Consider the following 5,986-nt stretch of genomic DNA (forward strand, 5'->3'; position numbering starts at 1 on the left):
GGCTGAAGGAAGGTGCTCAACCACTGAGCAACCCAGGCATTCCTAAAATAAAACTTCTATACTTGGAATTACCAAGAATTTCTATTAACTTCTGTAAATGGGCCATCTTATTTTTTTGCATGCTTCACAATATTTGGTTGAAAATGAACATTTTGAGGGGTGCTTGGGTGGCTTATTTGGTTGGACATCTGACTCTTGATTTCGGCTCAGGTCATGATCTTAGGGTCATGATCTCAGGGTCATAAGATTGAACCCTGTGTCGGTCTCCATGCTCAGTGGGAAGTCTGCATGAGATTCAATCTCTCTCTCTGGGCCTCCTCACCCTCACTCTCTCTTTCTCTCTTAAAATAAATCTTAAATTAAAAAAAAAAGAAAATGAACATTTTTAATATTAGAATGTGGTAACTCTGAAAATCTGATTATTCCCCCTCTTTGGGTTTTTTGTTGCTTGATGTAGGCTGCAACTGATTGTTTAGAGACTTTTCTAAACTATTTTGTAAAGTTTATATTCTGGGTCCTGTGGTCTCTGAAATCTCTTGTTTCTTTAGCTTGTATTCAGAGATTTTCTTGAATGCCAGGAGCCAAAAAGAAAGGGAGAGAAAGTCTCCCTGTCTTTCCAAGTTGGCTTTGTGCTGGGACCCTCATTCGAGACACTCAGCCAGGCCGTTTACAACTAACTCTACCTTAGCCTTCACCTCCTGCTTGCACTGAGCCTAGAGATCAGGAAAAGGGGAAGTTTACGGCCTTATCAGGTTTTGTGGGCACATATCTAGAGTAGTACCTAGATCAGTCAAATAGAGACAGAATGTAGAATGGCAGCTTCCAGGAGCTGGGAAGAGGGGAATGGAGAGTTAGTGTTTAATGGAGGCAGAGTTTCAGTTTTGCAAGATGCAAAAAGTCCTGTGGATAGATGGTTATGATGGTTGCATGATGTGAATGTACTTAATGCCACTAAACTATATACCTTAAAATGGTCCCAATGGTAAATTTTATATTACGTGTATTTTACCACAATTAAAATATTATTGATGTTGATTACTGAGATTCTGGGCAACCCCTTGAATTTTGTTTCCAAGGCTCATGCTAATAGGTTTTCACACTCAGTCCTGTCTCAGTGTGATGGACAGGTGACTGGTCCAGAACCTGAAAGCTGTGCCCCCAGTTTTGTTTCTTGTCAGTTAGCTGTTGGACAATCCCAGAGGAGCCAAGAGCTCCTTATGTAGCTAAAAAATATGGAGGAGCTTTGTGGAGTTCCTGTATGTTAGTCCAGGTCTCAGTTCCAGAAACCAAAAGTTTCTATATTTCAGTAGAGCAGTGAGGGTCAGATGGCCTGACCCATAGAAGACAGCAGTGTGTCTCCAGTTGTGTGCCCCCTTGGGGGGGATAAAATGCTGCAGGTGATCCCCACCCCCGTGCACAACAGAAATAAGCAGAGTCTACAGGACACCTTGGAACCTGCTCTCAGCCTGATGTTACAGAGGCTCAGCCAGTAAACCAGTTGATCATATCTGGAAGTCCTTGAAAAAATGAGCAGTTCCATAGTTTTCTGGGCTGGATTCAAGATGCTTTTGGTCTTCTCTGAGTCTTGGGAATGACAAAGTAGCTGCAGTGCCTTCTCAGTTTCTCCAAAGTGCAGGGCTTTTGGCTCCAAGAAAAAAAAGGGAAAATGTAACTGGGTTGTCCTCAGAGAAGGAATGACATCCACCACAGCGAATGGACTCCCAGCTAATGCCCAGATGTGTCTCTCGGGTTTTAATGAGAGAAATCTGTACTTTTTTTTTAAGATTTTATTTTATTTATTTATTCATGAGAGACACACGGAGAGAGGCAGAGACACAGGCAGAGGGAGAAGCAGGCTCCTCGCAGGGAACCCAATGCAGGACTCGATCCCAAGACTAGGATCAAGCCCTGAGCCAAAGGCAGAGGCCCAACCTCTGAGCCACCCAGGCTTCCCAAACCTCTCTGTACTTTATTCCAGAAATATCTTTTCTTGGGAGAAGAAGTTTGACTTAATTGTTTTTTGCAAATTTCAATTTTTTTCAAGTTATCTTATATCAGAAGGACTAATGAAGAATCTTTTTGATATTCTGGAAAAGAAATCAATTCAAACAGGTGAAATTGAGGTGGCTGGCTGGTTCAGTTGTGGGACATGTGACTCTTGATTTCAGGGTCATGAGTTCAAACCCCACATTGGACATAAAAATTACTTAAAAAGGAAAAAATTATGAAATTGATATCCTATACCTGGAAATGTGGAATGAATGATGTTTAATGTAAGCCAAGAACCTGACAAGGGAACACTGATTGCAGATCTCCTCTAAACCAGCTCTACAAACATTTAAATGAGGAATACATTGGGCTTTCCAGTGGGGTAGCCAATTTTTGCAATCAATTTCTTTCTTTCAATTTCTTTCTTTCTCCCTGCCTTCCTTTTTCTTTCTTTTTTTTTTCTCTTTCTTGAGTTTCCTTCCTTTTTCCTCTCCTTCTTTCCTTCCATAAAGCTGTTTTTATTTTTTTTTAATGTTTTTATTTATTCATGAGAGACACAGAGACAGAGAGGTAGAGACATAGGCAGAGGAGAAGCAGGTTCCATGCAGGGAGCCTGATGTGGGACTGGATCCCGGGACTCCAGGATCATGCCTGAGCTGAAGGCAGGCCCCCAACCCCTGAGCTACCCAGGCATCCCTAGAGCTGTTTTTAAAGTACACATTAGGAGGAAGCCTGGGTGGCTCAGTGGTTTAATGCCTGCCTTCAGCCCAGGGTGTGATCCTGGAGTCCTGGGATCAAGTCCCACCTTGGGCTCCCTAAAAGGAACCTGCTTCTGCCTGTGTCTCTGCCTCCTTCTCTGTGTCTCATGAATAAATATATAAAATGTTTAAAATAAAATACACATTAAGAGTCTTTTCTGATTCCATACAAATCTTAAGATTATTTGTTCCAACTCTCTGAAGAAAGTCCGTAGTATTTTGATAGGGATTGCATTGAACATGTAAATTGCCCTGGGTAGCATAGATAGTTTCACTATATTAATTCTTAGAATCCATGAGCATGGACTATTTTTCCATCTCTTTGTGTCTTCCTCAATTTCTTTCAGAAGTGTTCTGTAGTTTTAAGGGTTTAGATCCTTTACCTCTTTGGTTAGATTTATTCCTAGGTATCTTATGCTTTTGGGTGCACTTGTAAATGGGATTGACTCTTAATTTCTCTTTCTTCAATCTCATTGTTAGTGTATAGAAATGCCACTGATTTCTGTGCATTGATTTTGTATCCTGCCACACTGCCGAATTGCTGTATGAGTTCTAGCAATCTTGGGGTGGAGTCTTTTGGGTTTTCTATGTACAGTATCATGTCATCTGCAAAGAGGGAGAGTTTGACTTCTTTGTCAATTCAAATGCCTTTTATTTCTTTTTGTTGTCTGATTACTGAGGCTAGGACTTCTAGAACTATGCTGAATAACAGTGGTGATAGTGGACATCCCTGTCGTGTTCCTAATCTACAGTTACTCTGGAAAACAGTGTGGAGGTTCCTCAAGGAGTTAAAAATAGAGCTACCCTACAACCCAGTAATTGCACTACTGGGGATTTACCCCAAAGATACAGATGCAGTGAAAAGCCAGGTCACCTGCACCCCAATGTTTATACCAGCAATGTCCACAATAGCCAAACTGTCGAAGGAGCCTCAGTGTCCATTGAAAGATGAATGGATAAAGAAGATGCGGTCTATATATACAATGGAATATTACTCAGCCATTAGAAATGATGAATACTTACCATTTGCTTTGCTGTGGATGGAACTGGAGGGTATTAATGCTAATGAAGTAAGTCAATTGGAAAAGGACAATCATTGTATGGTTTCACTCATATGTGGAATATAAGAAACAGTGAAAAGGATTATAGGAGAAAGGAGGGAAAATGAGTGGGAAAAATTAGAGAGGGTAACAAAACATGAGAGATTCCTAACTCTGGGAAACAAACAAGGGGTAGTGGAAGAGGAGTTGGGCGGAGGGATGGGGTAACTAGGTGATGGGCACTGAGGGGGCACTTGAGATGAGCACTGGGTGTTATACTATATGTTGGAAAATCAAACTTTAATTTAAAAAAAAATATATATATATATAAATACACATTAAGGGCTCCTGGCTAACTCAGCAGGTAGTGTTAGGGACTTTTCATGTCAGGGTTGTTACTTCAAACCTCACCTCATGGGTAGAGCTTACTTAAAATAAATAATATTTTTTTTAATTCTTATTTATGATAGTCACACAGAGAGAGAGAGAGGCAGAGACACAGGCAGAGGGAGAAGCAGGCTCCATGCACCGGGAGCCCGATGTGGGATTCGATCCCGGGTCTCCAGGATCACGCCCTGGGCCAAAGGCAGGCGCCAAACCGCTGCGCCACCCAGGGATCCCAATAAATAATATTTTTTAAAAGTTAAGTTTATAGGTAACACCTGCCAATATAGTATTACTGAGGAAACAGTTTTACAAAAAGAATTTTACAAAAGAAAGACATTTAAGGATTTAACGACACAGCAAAATGCCGGGAAGTTGCATCATCAAAACAGCCTTGATTTTCCCTGAGATTTAGATTACAGGCAATTTTGTTTTCTCATCAAAATTTCCTATATTTGGCAAATTAAAAAAATATATATGTTGGGCGGGGGAATCCCTGGGTGGCTCAGCAGTTTGGCACCTGTCTTTGGCCCAGGGCACGATCCTGGAGTCCTGGGATCAAGTCCGCATCGGGCTCCTGGCATGGGGCCTGCTTCTCCCTCTGCTTGTGTCTCTGCCTCTCTCTTTCTCTCTCTATCATGAATAGATAAATAAATTAAAAAATCTTTTAAAAAAAATGTTAGGGGCACCTGGCTAGTTAGCCAGTAGAGCATGGGACTCCTAGAGACCCCTAGTCTCTGTGACGGTGTCCGATGCCTCCTGGGTCTCAGAACTGCTGTGGTCACTCTTCGTCCCTTTGTCCCTTTCACGGTGTATCAAGTAAGGTGGCTCCCTCCTGTTCATCTCCAGCTTGGAGAGGGGAATGAGGAGTTTGCTCTCCGTGTACAACAGCTGGTGGCCAAAGAATTAGGCCAGACAGGGACATGACTGACTCCAGCAGACAAAGCAGAGCACATGAAACGAAAAAGACACCCCAGATTGCTCCCTCAGTTAGCCCAGTCTTCTTTCCCTCCCTCCCCTGGCCCTTCTCCTGATGTGCAGCTGGCAACTCTGGCTCAGAGAGTCAAGGAGGTTTTACGCCCTGTGCCACTGGGCGTCATCCAGAGAGACCTGGCCAGAACTGGCTGTGTAGACTTGACCATCACTAATCTGCTTGAGAGAGCTGTAGCGTTCATGCCTGAAGATATCACTGAAGGGACCCAGTCCCTTCCCACAGCCTCTGCCCCCAAGTTCCCCAGCTCTGGCCCCGTGATCCTTCAGCCCACAGCCCTCACATTTGCCAAGTCCTCCTGGCCTGGCAGGAGAGCCTACAGGAGCGCAAGCAGGCACTCTATGAATATGCAAGAAGGAGATTCAGAGAGAGACAGGCCCAGGAGGCTGACTGAGCACAGGATGGCACCCAGAGCCGCAGGACGGAGACTGGGGACAGCCCTCACCCCACTTACAACTGGCTGGAAGGGGGGGTGGTAAAAAGGGAGGGATGGGGCCCCCCAAAATCACATTAAATTCAGGGTTTTCACTCAAGGTTTCTGTTGCCTCTCTGGGTCTCAAAAACCCACTGAACAGGTTCCTTTTCCCTTGGATGCGGGGAACAGGGTTGGGAGCCTCCTTGTGGGTTTGTGAGAAGTGGTTGAAATCATGCCTTCGTGTCAAGAGATAAGTGATATCATGTAAGCGTAACTGAACCGAAGTCCAGCGGCACCAGTGTTCCGCCCAGCTTTGTTGAAGAAACAGCTGCAAAACTACAAGGCCCCAAATGCCTTTCACTAACAAGCGCTATGTACATTGTGTGTAGAGTACACATGCTCCTTGGGG

At 43.7% G+C, this 5,986-nt stretch overlaps 1 pseudogene; it reads left to right on the plus strand.

Annotated features, from left to right (window-relative positions):
- The first annotated feature begins 1,388 nt into the window (after positions 1-1,388).
- LOC121487064 lies at positions 1,389-5,604 on the plus strand (annotated as a pseudogene).
- The last annotated feature ends 382 nt before the right edge of the window (positions 5,605-5,986 follow it).

The sequence above is a fragment of the Vulpes lagopus genome, chromosome 3, assembly GCF_018345385.1.
Source record: "Vulpes lagopus strain Blue_001 chromosome 3, ASM1834538v1, whole genome shotgun sequence".
NCBI classification, from domain to species: domain Eukaryota; kingdom Metazoa; phylum Chordata; class Mammalia; order Carnivora; family Canidae; genus Vulpes; species Vulpes lagopus.